Source organism: Chelonoidis abingdonii, chromosome 1 (genome assembly GCF_003597395.2).
Source record: "Chelonoidis abingdonii isolate Lonesome George chromosome 1, CheloAbing_2.0, whole genome shotgun sequence".
NCBI lineage: Eukaryota > Metazoa > Chordata > Testudines > Testudinidae > Chelonoidis > Chelonoidis abingdonii.
The window spans coordinates 200,528,871-200,543,061 of NC_133769.1; positions in this window are offsets into that span (position 1 = coordinate 200,528,871).

A 14,191-nucleotide genomic window follows, 5' to 3' on the forward strand; every position below is an offset into this window, starting at 1 on the left:
TGTTCTAGGCTCTTCCTTTTCTCTGGAGGTGATAGATTGGATCATCGTCCTAACAGCCCCAGATTGCCTTATTTCAGTATGACTAAACAGGGCCTCAGACTATCACAGTGAGAGAGGGCCCTTATACAAATAGACAATGATTTTGATTCTTTCTTTTATACCTCTATAACTAGCTAAGTGATAAGAATACACAAGCCAGACAGGCTTGAATATCTATATCCTAACAAGCAGCATTGGAGGAATGTGGGGGAAGGTGATGCAGAACCTCCTGGACTCATCTAGTTTTGGGATGAGGACCATGGAGTTTTACCATATGCTATAAGCTGTCTCAGTGACCTCTGACTCAGGTATTTTTTGGAGTTCTTTTGCAAACTCCTGCATTTTCCATGAGACGTGGTAAGCTCCTTTTCACACTTTTTCAATAAGGTGATTTATTTCATATCATTATCCTACCAGCACCAAAAACACAGTGAAAAGGTTTTGCCATTAATTGGACAGTCTTGGCTTTCTGCTCAGGGATTAGGTTTTCTCCTACTATCAGAGCAGTGGTTATTTCTAACCCCAACTCCAGTTTGGCTGGGCAAGGATCTATAAACAGAGCTTCCCTCACTTTCCAAGGTGATGTTTGCTTGCTTGATGCCTGTAGATCCAGTCACTTCCTCTTGATGGAAATAATCCATGTGAAACCATTATTCCACCATAATCACTTCTGCACGCTCAGGTGTCAGCAAGCACCAACATAGTTTCTGTGGTAAAAATTTCAAAAGCACCTAAATCACTTAGAAGCCTAAGTCCCATTTTCAAAAGTCAGTCGGGTACATGGGAGCCTCATTTGCATAGATTTTCAGTGAGAGTTAGGCTCTGAAGTGCCGGTCACTTTTGAAAATGAGGAGTTCAGTGCTTCTGAAAATTTTACCTTGTAGCTTCTGGGCCACTGCATAGGGACAAACTCTAGGCAGATATTTCTGCTTGAAAAAAACATCTCAGTACATTTCTTCATTGATGTTTGGTGGTCCAGAATAGCAACAGAAGCTTCCAAGCCTGAACTCCCTATCAGATATGAAGCTTGCTGGATTGCCCGCTGTTCACATGGCCAGCAAGACACATCTGGTAGTACTTATGGGTCTGGCGCATTTAGGACTGCAGCCTGCCCTTGAGGCAGCCGCTTGCTGTACCAGCTGTTTTCCATTGTTGCTGCGGCACTGCCATCTGCTGAATTGGCTGCTGCTGTTGCAGCTGGGCAGCCAACCATTGAAGAAGCTGTTGTTGCTTCCGCTGAGTCTGGTTTTCTGCCATCCATTTTAATGTGCATTCAACATCCATGCTGCCAGCACTGAGTGACTCATCCTCTCCCTCTCCTAGGAGTGTTCAGAGGAAATCCTGCTCTAGCATCAGGTGGTTAGGGAAGGGCTGAGTAGCCACACAGGAGACAAAAAGGAAGACAGCTAAGGTTAGGAAAACCCATCTCTTTCTCCTTGTAAAAATGAGAGAGATGCTAACAAAACCTTGAGTCAAGGGTTCCTTAACTAACATTGATTGTGGGGGGTGGAGACAGTGGCCAAACATTCTAAATTGCTTACTGTCTCACAGGTTTTAATTTCTGGTGCCGTTGATCTCTCTAAAAACTGAATGGGATAATTACAGTGTTTGAGAATTTCTGGATCTCTGCAGAGAATGAAGTTTATAGCTACTACTTCAGGGAATAAAATAAAAAAACAAACAAAAAACCTGACGAGAACCAGAGCGCAGATGGGAGTAAATATTCTGCTGAGCAAGTGGCAAACTAGTGATGAGTTAACTTTTGGTTTTGGCCAGATTTTGCTGTAGTGAAATTATGAGTAGCTTCACAGTCTTGCTGCTACCACACTGTGGCAGTCTTAGTCACTGATGCCAGAAAGCTATAGTTAAAGTAGTCTGGTGGTGGTATATAAAAGAAAACCATGAAACATTAAAAGATCCCTATGCAGACCAAAATGTGACTTGACCGTTGGCAGCTCTGAGCAGGATGCCAACAAGCTTTGTGAGAAAGTGCTTTAAACTGTCTGCCTGAGCTATTGTAAAAAAAAGGGATACTTTAAAAAAGGATTTTCATACTGAAGAAAACTTTCATATATATCAAGTTTGCATCTAAATGAAGTTACCCAGGAGCACCACTTGTAAGCTACATATATAGTGCAGAATGCAGATACCCTGTTGATTTAGTAATGCTAGCCACAGAGAGTACATTACAATTTTCCTCCAAAATCTACCTTGACTTCCTGTGTGGTTCTGGGAGCAATATCGGGTACTGATTTTGATTGATGAACCCCTATGCAATTTGAGTCTTATCTGCCTAGGAATTGCCTCTGCCATTGTGGACAATCATGACAGCTGAGACCAGTCAGGGTGCTTTTGTTGACATGCCCTGCATTTGAACATCTGGTGACTGGAAGCAGTGCATTCTTGGTGGAGGATACTCAGCTCTGGAATTTACTTCTCCCATTGGTCTATTGACCATCAGGGCACAGTATAAGGCCCATATGTTTTCTCAGGGCTTGCCTGAGGGACTGGCAGAGACGCTCATATGTAGCTTGTTCTGGGAGAGTCTATTTGAGACTAACTTTGGTCAGTAGATTGTGTATCTTATTTTTAAATTATGTACAGGTACTCAGAGTGTCTGATAAATACATTTAAAAATAAAATCCTTTTACCTCACAGCTGTTTCAAAATTATTTTAGTGTGAATGCTAATTAACCTGGTGCTGTTTATACTTAGACAAGAATTTTGATTCCTCCTAGACTGTCTTCTCTTGATGCTGCAGAGAAGCCGTCTCACAATCACTTCCATGACAACGGACTGGGATATAGTATATGCTCAGGATTATACTATCACTGAATCATTAAACAGAAGAGTTTGCCTCTGTGATAGGAAGCCCTTATTAAAACAAAATATAATTTCAAGGGAATATAGAAACACATTGGCCAAATAAAGGACTTTTCTTCAAACATTTTTTTCTCTTTTCAAGATCATTCTAGTTAGTCTCCCTGTAAGGCAATGGATGGGGAAAACTGCAAGTCTGGTATCAAGATGTCCCCACACATGGGCTCTCTAAGCTATGAATGGAAGGTGATGGAATAAACAGATATCACTTCACTAGTGGAAACATTTTTAAGGGACCCAAAGTCTCACTGGAATGTGGAGGACATCTTTCTGCTCTCATAACATCTTCAAGAGGAACTCCAGATCCTATGGAAAGCTCACTGTGGTCCATCCTGAAAGCTGTTACAGAGCCTTGGAGCTCTCACTTGTCTACTTCCTCCACTCTTGTCTTTGTGCCTTCCTTCAGGTCCCCCCCTCTACTTGGCACAGCCTCCTTCTTCTTGTGTGGCATCTCTCCTTCATCAAATCCTCTTTTAAAACATACTATATTTGCCCAGACTTCCACTGCTGATCAACTATGCCTCTGCCTACTCCTGCTTTCATCCTTTAATTGCTTGCATAAATACTTGGCACTTGGCTACACTGGAGAGTTGCAGCGCTGGTGAAGGGGTGACAGCACTGCAACTCACTCTGTGTACACATTTGCAAAGCCCAGCCAGCGCTGCAACTCCCTGGCTGCAGCGCTGGCTGAACACCTGGTCTGATTGGGGTGTAGCGATTCCAGTGCTGGTGATGCAGCGCTGCTCATCAGGTGTGGACACCAACAGCACAGTTATTGGCCTCCAGGGTATTAAGAGGTATCCCAGAATTCCTGTCTACAACAAACCGGAAGAATGGCTGAAGACGGGCTCTAAAAAACAAACACAGCTGCTCTTTGCTCCAGCGAGCGAGCGAGCCGAGGCTTTGGAATGTTCACAGCTGTTTGCTTGAGGAGACAAACAGCACGGCGGGGGGGAGGGAGTCCGTCGGAGAAGCTGCTTATCTGGTCTGAAGCCTTTTTACATTTAAGAGTGATTGAGAGAGGGGTGGGGAAATGGCCAGAATTTGCAAGGCAGGGAGCTCACAGTGTCTGCTCCAAAAATCCGCTCTCTCTGTCTCCCCGACGCTCCCTGTCACACTCCCACCCCCACCCCGCTTTTGAACTTGCAAGGCAGGGAGCTGTCACAGTGTCTGCTCCAAAAATCCGCTCTCTCTGTCTCCCCCACGCTCCCTGTCACACTCCACCCCACCCCCCCTCTTTTGAAAAGCACGTTGCAGCCACTTGAACGCTGGGATAGCTGTCCACAATGCACCACTCCCAACAGCGCTGCAAATGCTGCAAATGTGGCCACACTGCAGCGCTGTTCCTACACAGCTGTACGACCACAGCTGTAACTCCCAGCGCTGCACATTTCCAACTGTAGCCAAGCCCTTGGAGCAGGGAACAGAGGCCAAAACTTTCCCCTTTTACTTGCACGAGTAACTCTGTTAAAGCCAGTAAGAATAATCTCACTAATAAAGAAATTGGGATTTGGCCCTACATCTAACTTTATATTTGCAAAGCACTGTGCACTCCTGTGTTATATAAGTAACTAATAACAGTCCCCTACAGTCTTGTTTGTTAATTATAAATTATTAGGAACATAAACTGAATATACCAAATCCCATCTAAATTAAACTATTTTAGCACTTATTTGAATCACATGGAAATGATTCATATTTTAAACCTTGCCTTACATTTTTTGTTCATAAGCCAATGTCACTTGTAAAATATGGCTTCAAAGTAGGCAAAGTCCCATGTGCCTGCGGAAATGTTCACATCTGAAAATCAAACGTGCATTTCATAACTGAATCCCTCATCTCCAAATTTTTCTCGTGGTTTCAGTAGCTAGGAGAATTGCATAGAGTGACATGACTACAGCAAGTTAACCATGACTTGCAAATGAGATTTAACAATAATCGTGCAGCAAGCCTATCTGTATACAAAGGAAGACGCAGGGAAAAATAATGCTTTCTGTTTCAAGCACCAAGAGGAATTTTATAAAAAAAAAATTGCATTCATTTCAAGGGCTATCATCTAATTAAAAACTATAATGTGTCCTAAATTCTCACTTAACACTGAATTTATTAATAGGATTTGTATAGATATATATTAATTATATTTTGGAATTTGTGCAAAACAATCAAACTAATGATTAGCTAAATATTATTTACTGTTTTTTTCATACCTGATAGAAATCTGTAGTGCTAGTTGATTTAAATATAATTTCATGGATAAGATGCTGTCTTTCTGGCTGACACACAACAAATCTGAGCCTACAGGAATCCAACTGTCTGTTGATGGTAAACAGTGAATAAATGGCACTCCTGCACAACTATTTAAACTTGGGGAGAGCCCAGTCCTGCATGGGGACATGCAGACCTACTTGTTGTGCACCCTAGTGATCTGTTGGTCCATAATTCCCAATGTGAAAGCAGGCAACCAACTATGGCACACTGGCTATGCTACATTCTGCGCTAGGTTGGACAGATCCTGTTCACTCCTTCTGTACACCTCTGGTACAGCAACCTGTATGGAACTTAAATGGAAGAGCAGAGGTTGCAGGAGGGAAGAGTTTGGATTAGTTACCAGGAAGTTAGTCCAAAAGTTGCAGCCTCTGTGTAAATAGTTCTCGTAATAAAGAGCCAGCTTAATTTTACAGGCATGCGGTACATGAATCACCTGGTTGCTATTGCCTGCAGAAAAGGAAACAAGTAGAGAAGGGTATGCAGCAGGGCTAAAGTGGAGATACTCCAGACCAGCTGTCATGCATCCATTTTTGAGTTAAGCATTTAATTCTACCCCCCCACCGCCAAAGTAACTGCCTTTACACAGCTCAAATATACTTGGGTCTATCTGCAATTCCATTATAAAATTCTATTTTCCAAGAGTTTATAATTCAGTTACAAAAGTTTGCTTCAGGCTTTAAATGAAGCATATAGATCCTTAGCCCAGGAATGAATCACTCAGTTTGCTTACAGATTTTTCCCCCTATGTAAACTATGGGTTTGGGAAAGTTGTTAGAAAAAGTATTTAAGTGGCTGAAGTACTAACATTCAAAGATCAGCTGTGACTGTAGGAACTAGAATATGAAAGATGCCTCCTGATTGTGGCTCAGCCCAAATACTGAATCAACAAACCCAAACTAGGTCCTGAAAAGCTGTAGTAGGCTGGGATCTTTTTTTGATTTACAAATCAAAGCAAACAAACAAACAAAAAACACCACACATTCATGTTCCAGTGGGTTCTATTTTCTGACACAGTGTTGTGATGAGTCTGCCCCTTGCATGTCCTCTGACCCATGAATATATTTTTAAGAGATAAGTTGTGCAGAATCATTCAGACTTGAGTTCAGTACCAGCATTAAACCCAAAGCTTTTTTTCAAATATCTGCTCATCTTTAGCTTTATGGTGTGTTTGAATATGCCCATATACCTACATTACCAATGTGTAAGTACCACAACGTGGATTGACCCAGAAAGTAAACTGGAATGGCTTTGTCTGCATACATAACACTGCCCAAACACTCCTCACACTTATCCCAGCGCAACTCTATTGACTTCAGCAAGGTCACTGTGTGACTGAGAGCAGAATTTGGCCATCTGTGTTTTTAAATTTCAGATATTTATGGCAGATTAGTTTGTTGTGTCAACTTTCCTCGACTTGAGTGAGAGATTATTTTTCTTTAATACTATTATAAAATGTATTATAAGTTAAATATAAAAATTTCTAATGAGCCATAACATTTAAGGTCTCCTTTGTTTCTTACATGGTGTCCAATATCTAAGGGCTTGCCAAAATCATGAAATGTATGCGTATATGCATAATTATACAAATTACTCTCTGGCTAATGGAACTTAAATTCAAGGTCCTTGAATTCTATGATACTCTGGTGCATCAGACTAGAGGTTTTGCAGCAGCTTAATTTAAATGTTTACATAGATACTTTAACTTAATGAAAGATGAAAAATAATAATGTAATCAGAACAGCAGCCCCCTGCTATTTACTTTGATATTAAATTCAATTTGTTTTTATAACGTCTCCATGTTTTCAATATACTGTTGTCTTTTGTATTGACAATGCATAATTGCACCACTGAAGTTATTGGTCTGTGAGTGTGGGAGAACTGGAAGTTTTGGTGGCTACATAAGGATAGTTGGGGCTTTTGCCACCTAGGCAGGCTGTGTGGAATTGTGGGGTAAACCCATTACCTAGACATTTCTGTTAAAATCATCATCACATGGTTTAAAATGTTTACATTTAATGTTATCTTGAGATTTCGGAGTGAACAAACCATGGAGATGAATAGGTCATTTCATACTTCTCAGGTATTTTTTTCCAAGCTATTTGCAAACTCAGAAAGGAAACAGTGTATCATTTTACACTCTGTGTGTTCAAGGTTTTCTTCATAACCATAAGGGTTAGAAACATAGGGCCTGGTTTTTTCTTTCATTGTTTAGCCTGGTGTAAATACACTTCATGTGGGATTTCTTCAGATTTACACTGGCGTCAATGGGATTAGAAACTGGTTGATAACATTTTTCAAATTAAAATTTCACTTCTGGAGCACAATTCTGTGACAAGGAATGAACAAGAATGGATTCTGTAGCTATGGATTACATGTGGCTCTGTGTGTGTGTGTGTGTGTGTTGGTGTGTGTGTGTGTATGTGTGTGGTGTGTGTGTGTGTGTGTGTGTGTGTGTGTGTGTGTGAATATGTATCTGCAGGAAAGATTCTAATACCTTTACTTACAGTAAATTCCTTATTCCTTAAGTATTAGCATTGAAATCAAGGAGTGAGGTACTATTCAATTTGAGTAAAGGTATTCAAAACTGAATCTTTGTAAATATATCCTATCAAATGTCAGAGGACTGTTGTCATATGGATATCTGTATGAGCATACAGGTACTACCATTATCTTCTATAGCACAGCAATAAAGTACTAAAAGAGCTAAATTCTTCATTGCTGTCCAGTTCACTAGGTACAGTATGCAGGGTAAAAATACCTCTGGTGCTGCGCCATGTACCTAGTATGTCACTGAAGAATAAGTTGAGGATCCTATTGACTTAAACTTGGACCGGAGACCAGAATTTAAATGCTGTAAAAACAAGCTTTTATAAAACCTAAACCCAAACAAAAATATTTCCAGAATTGTTTTTAAAATTCAAGAAACCAGTTGTTCCAAAACAAATAAACATTCCCCCTGCAGTGTTTGAAACCCAAACAGTACGGCACTGAGAGGTTGAAAGAAAAATTAGCAATAAACAAAAATGACTTTATTGATTTTCATTGTCCAGGCTGAAAGAAATAAAAGAGAGTGTAAGCAACAACTTGTCTTTAATTTCTTTCCTCTTTTAATAATATAAAATGTTAGTATCAGTAAAGTTTTCAGCATATGGTTTTTAATTTGACAATGTCTCATACTGTGGAGAATTGACAGCAAGTGGAGAGTAGACAGAGTGTACATGGAAGAAATTAGGGGGAAGATGAACTTGGGACTCTCAGTGATAGAAAGGCTGGAGAGAGCATGTTTCAGGCAGGCTGGACATATGATAAGAATGGGGAAAGAATGCCCAGCAAAGGAAACCATAGGAGGAAGGGGACAGCAAGAAAGGATGTGGAGGGAAACAATGGAAACACTCTATCAGGAGAAGTTTGAAGAGCAAAGGACTGGATCTCCAAGATCTATGAACTTGTCCATGGACCGGAAGGAGTGGTGAAGAATGTGGGCATCTCTGCCTCCATGTAAATGGGAAAAGGAGTCAAGAAGTGAAGTGAGCTTCTCTTTAATAATACTTGGGTGAAATCTTGGTCCCATTGAAGTCAATGGCTAAATTCCCATTGACTTCCCATAGGGCCAGGATTTCACTGTCCACACTCACAGGCACAGATCCTCAAAACAAAAGGATTTAGGTATTTGGCTCCTTCACTCTCAGATCTCAAAGCACATTAGAAAGGCAAGTATCAGCTATTATTGTATACCTTGTCTACAGATGGGGAAACTGAAGGTATATCTACACTGCAACGTAAGCTCAGAGTTAATGGGATTTGAATCTGCAGACCCTGGGTCTGAAAGCCTAGAACTTGAGCGTCCATACTCATTAGTGACTCTCAGATAAGTATTTTCAAGCCCACACCCCACACTGGCGCTTCAGCATCCCCACTGCAGTATGCAGACACAAGTTCAACCAACCATATCCCAGACTGCCTATTGCCCTCCCAAAATGTGGTGCTGTAACCCTTTGTTTGTGGTTCAATATGGCTGAACCAACACATTCTGCTGAGCCATCGTTTTGGTCTGAATACTCCCAGCAGCCGGAGCCAGCAACATGGAGGAAGAACTTCCCTTGCTTGGGCTTTTGCTCCTGTTTCAGGAAACAGGCAGAGGTTCCATGAGATGCTGATGGATACTTTGGCAGTGTTTTCTGACCCACCGAGTCCATGATGGCTAATGATGGAACAGAAAGAGGAGGAGGAAGATGATACAGATGGAAGACTTGAACTGGCTGATGCTTCTCATAGAGGCTCATAGATTCATAGGTCAGAAGGGACCAATATGGTCATCTAGTCTGACCTCCTGCACAAAGCAGGCCACAGAACCCTACCCATCCACTTCTATAACAAACCCCTAAGCTATGTCCGAGTTATTGAAGTCTTCAAATTGTGGTTTGAAGACCTCATGCTGCAGAGAGTCCACCAGCAAGTGACCCATGCCCCACGCTGCAGAGGAAGGCGAAAAACCTCCAGGGCCTCTGCCAATCTGCCCTGGAGGAAAATTCCTTCCCGACCCCAAATATGGCGATCAGCTAAACCTTGAGCATGTAGGCAAGACTCACCAGGTGGCACTCAGGAAAGAATTCTCTGCAGTAACTCAGATCCCATCCCATCCAACATCCCATCACAGAGCATTGAGCAGACTTATCTGCTGATAATCCGAGTCTCATGACTTTCAATATAGCTGCTGATGCCCCCTACATTGACTGGCACTTCTGGAGCAGGGCCATAAATGTAGGCTGGTGGGATCACATTGTCATACGGACGTAGGATGACCATCAATGGGTCCAGAACTTGCCTTGTTTGCCCCGACCTTCCAGCATCACAGCATACACATGAGGGTGGCCATATCAGTTAAAAAGAAGATTGCTATAACTTTCTGGAAGCTAGTTATCCCAGACTGTTGCAGGTCCATTGCTAATCAGTTCAGTATTGGAAAGTCAACTGTGGATAAAGTGGTGGCAGGAATGGAAGTGGTCAGATGCGGGATTACGCAGTGGTGGGGGGCATAAATAGGGTGACCAGATAGCAAGTGTGAAAAATTGTGAGGGGGGTGGAGGGTATAGGTGCCTACATAAGACAAAGCCCCAAATATCGGCACTGGCCCTATAAAATTGGGACATCTGGTTAACCTAGGCATAAATAATATTCCTGGAGTATTTGCTGGTTTTGAGAGAACGGGCTTTCCAAACAATACCAGGGTCGTTGGTGGGACTCACATGCCCACAGTTTGCCCTCCTCAGGGAGCAAATGAGTACATGAACCACAAAGGTACTCCATTATTATGCAGGCCCTTTTGGATGATTTATGGATGCCAGTGTGGGCTGCACTGGAAAGGTTCATGATGCCAAAGTTTTCCATTGGTTGGGAGTCCACATTCATGGATAGGCTGGGGACACTAGTCCCACCAAATGACATGGTCATAAATGGAGTTACTGTCCCCGTTGTTATTCCCATGTACCCTCTTTTGCTTTGCCTTTTGAAACCACATCCTGATCTCAAAGGCCCTGGCAAAAGAAAGTTTAATTACTCCCTCAGCAGGTGTAGAATGTGGTTGAATGTGCGTTTGGCAGATTGAAATCCCACTGGGATTCCAGTGTTATCAATGCTGCCTGCATTATTGTGGCTTGCAGTGCTCTTTGCAATCTTTGCAAAGCCAAGGATGAGCCATTTGTCCCTGAATCGCCCTATGACAGTAGTGGATTGCTGAACTGATACACTCACCCAGAAAGTGCACCAGTCATAGCTGGAACAGGATGCACCTGGGCAACAGACATCAAGGATGCTCTGTGCTCCCACAGTAAGGACTTGAATGGGCCAATGGAAGAGGGAAAATAATATGTTTATCAATGTTTTTGTACAGCAATATTTACAGTAAATGAGGCATTGTCACATCGTGCAATGACATGGGAAGGGGTACTGTCACTGTACATAGTGAATGGGAGGTATTGACTGTCCCACATTTTTATTTTGGATGATATAACTGTTAATGTAATGAGGTTGGGGGAACAGTGCACGTACATTATTGACTGATGTACATAGATGTACTGAGATACTGCGGTTGAATACAACTTGCCAATTGTGTCTTATGCTGTGTTTATCTTTGTTATTCAAAATACACATTATAAGATGGATGTAGAGATGGCAATACATTTTCTTAATAAAATAAAAGCTTTTACTTGTATTACAAAAATAACGATATTAACGTATTGCCAGGCAGGCCAGCTGCCACTAGAACACTGAAGTAACAAACCAACTTTACAACTAGTAATAAAACAAAATGCATAAACCAAACACTGAACAGGGCAAACGATGCTATCAAAAAATCCCCTAATTTTGGATGTGTCCCCTGGCATGTTCTCCTTTCCCTTTCTTATGTGTTTAGCATGCACTTACTGCTGCTGCATGGGCGTGGAGGCCTGCAGGGGAGTCATGGACTGCACAGGGGAGGGGCTCTGTACAGCGGTGGATGCATGCAGTGTAGGGGGAACAGCATGGGGTAGAAGTATGTAGAGGGGAGGGGGTCACTGCAGGGGTAGAAGTATGCGGGGGGTAGATATGCCCTGTCCAGCTGCTGTTAAGTCCCAGTTGCACAGGCCACCTAAACAAAGAATTGTCCAAAGTGTTCCTGGTACGTATCACATGGTACCTGCAGGGCCGCCGAGAGCAGGTTTGGGCCCCGGTGAAAAATTGTTTCGGGCCCCCCAGCTAAACAGGACTGACGAAACCGGGTCCTAGGCCCTCTTCTGGACCGCCGGGCCCCAGTAATTTGTACCGGTTTCCCCTGCCTCTCGTCAGCCCTGGAACTGTGGAGATGACTTGGGCCACAGTGAGGGGCCAGCTGGAGCCTGTAGTCTTGTAGCCATTAGCAAAAGCAGCTGTTCAAACAGGTCTTTCTGCAGCACTGTCATCCACCTTCAACCAGCATTCCTGGAAAGGCGATGCAAGTGTCTGTTCCCATGCTGCCATTCTGTCCTCTGGCTTTGCAGCCTGCCTGTGCCTCTCTACTTGCCTCTACCCTTGCCATAAATCCTTCTTTTTTTGGTATTGCACATGCTTGTTGGCTATGTTCAGAATGTCAACCATAAAGTTCATCATGGAAATCGTTTCCTCTTGGACTGGTCCATAACTGTATGGAGACCCAGGCTTTTGCTGGAGTATGTGCGATCTACCGGGTACAATGGCCAGTAGAAGTAGAGGTGCCTGCAAGCAGACATAAAACAGAGCATTATTGTCTTACAAATGGTTCAGTGCAAGAGCACAATCTCCCCTCCCCCAACCAAACAAAAAAGTCAATCCTTGTAGACTTTCAGGGACAAAAAATGATACTTTGCAAAACTGAATGTCAGTATATTGTCAGAGGAATGCTTCAGATCCCAGAAACTCCATGAACACGACTGGGTTAATCACAATGAAAAGAGGGCCCAGAGAATGGTTTAAAAATCCCAATTTTGTTTAAAAATTGCAGACTACTCTGGGCTCTGGGGGAAGTGGGTGGCTGTGGTGTAGCCTTCTCTATCATTTCAGACATTCCACATTTTGGAGGACATAACAATTCTTATGGTTCCTGAAAGACAAATAGAGACTTTATTCCCAGCTTCTGGGGGCAGGCCAGCCATGTATGCCACCGAAATACTCAAACTTATGGTGACTGAACAGCACAACTATGAGTGGAGAGGGCTGGTCAGCTACCACAGTGCCCTGGGAAAATACACCATTCCCCAAAATGTGACTATCTGACATTCCTGCTAGGGGAATATGTTTGCAGTTGTCAGCACCCAGGATTGGGATAAAGCTCCTGAAGGAATCAGCAGAATGATCTGTTAGTGTCCACATGGATTTCTGCCTCCCCATGGCTTCTGATGGAGCCTTTTATGACTGCATGCAAACACACACGCTAATGTGGACTTGCAAAGAACTCCACAGCAATAGTGACACCCCACCCCCACAGAGCATGTTTCTGGGCTATATGCACCTCCCAGCCATATTTTGGACAAACGATTTTGTCACCCATGGACTACATTCATAAATGGACTCATTTCAACCTTCCCCCTCCCAGGCAGTTCTGTGTTTACAGGCGGCTCATTACGCCATTGCGTTGGTAGGGAGCAGCATACTAACAAGGAGGACAAGATAAGGTTCTTATTTTTAACCCCCCAGCACATCCAAGCAAGAATGTGTAAATTTCTAGTAAAACTTCATTTTTAAGTGTTTTTAAGTGAATTCCATAGTGATAGGGAGATGCCGAGGTCCTGGCATGTAATCAGCCATAGATACCTTCTGCCATCCGTGGTTTTGCATTGGTTCATAACCTGGAAATCCCTCCCATTCCTACATTAATGAAACAAACACAGAGCCAGAAACGTACCAGGCTTTGGCGCACGTCCTGTTTCTTCCTTTTGGGCGGGGCATAAAAAAGCTCCTCCAAGTAAGGACCCAGGATATGCTGCAGCTACTCTGATGGCAAAGCCTTCACAGTGACCGGTTCCAGCACCAGAGTCACTTCACTAGCCTGATCCAGCACCTGCTGGTTCCTCTCCGGTCCTATAATGGACCCAGGGGGAGAAGGTCGCCATCCCAGCTGACTAGCCCATCATGAAGCATTGTTGGCTCCATGCTCAGTGCACTATAAAGTTGCCAACCCTCCAGGATTGGCCTGGAGTCCCCAGAAGTAAAGATTAATCTTTAATTAAAGATTAAGTTATGTGATGAAGTCTTCAGGAATACATCCAACAAAATTGGCAGCCGTAGTGCAATAGCCAGCACCTGGTCAAACTCCTCATAAAAGGGGCAGGACGATGATGAGTTCCTAGAGATACAGTTTTCATCTCTAACTTTTTGGTAGTCAGTCTTCTGTCACTTAATCCTCTCCCTGTACTGGTCCAGTGAATCGCCAACACTGCCAGCTTCTTTGCTGTCTTTTGGTATGTGTAGTCATTCCTGGAGCTCTTACTAAAATCTAACTTGTTGCCAACCT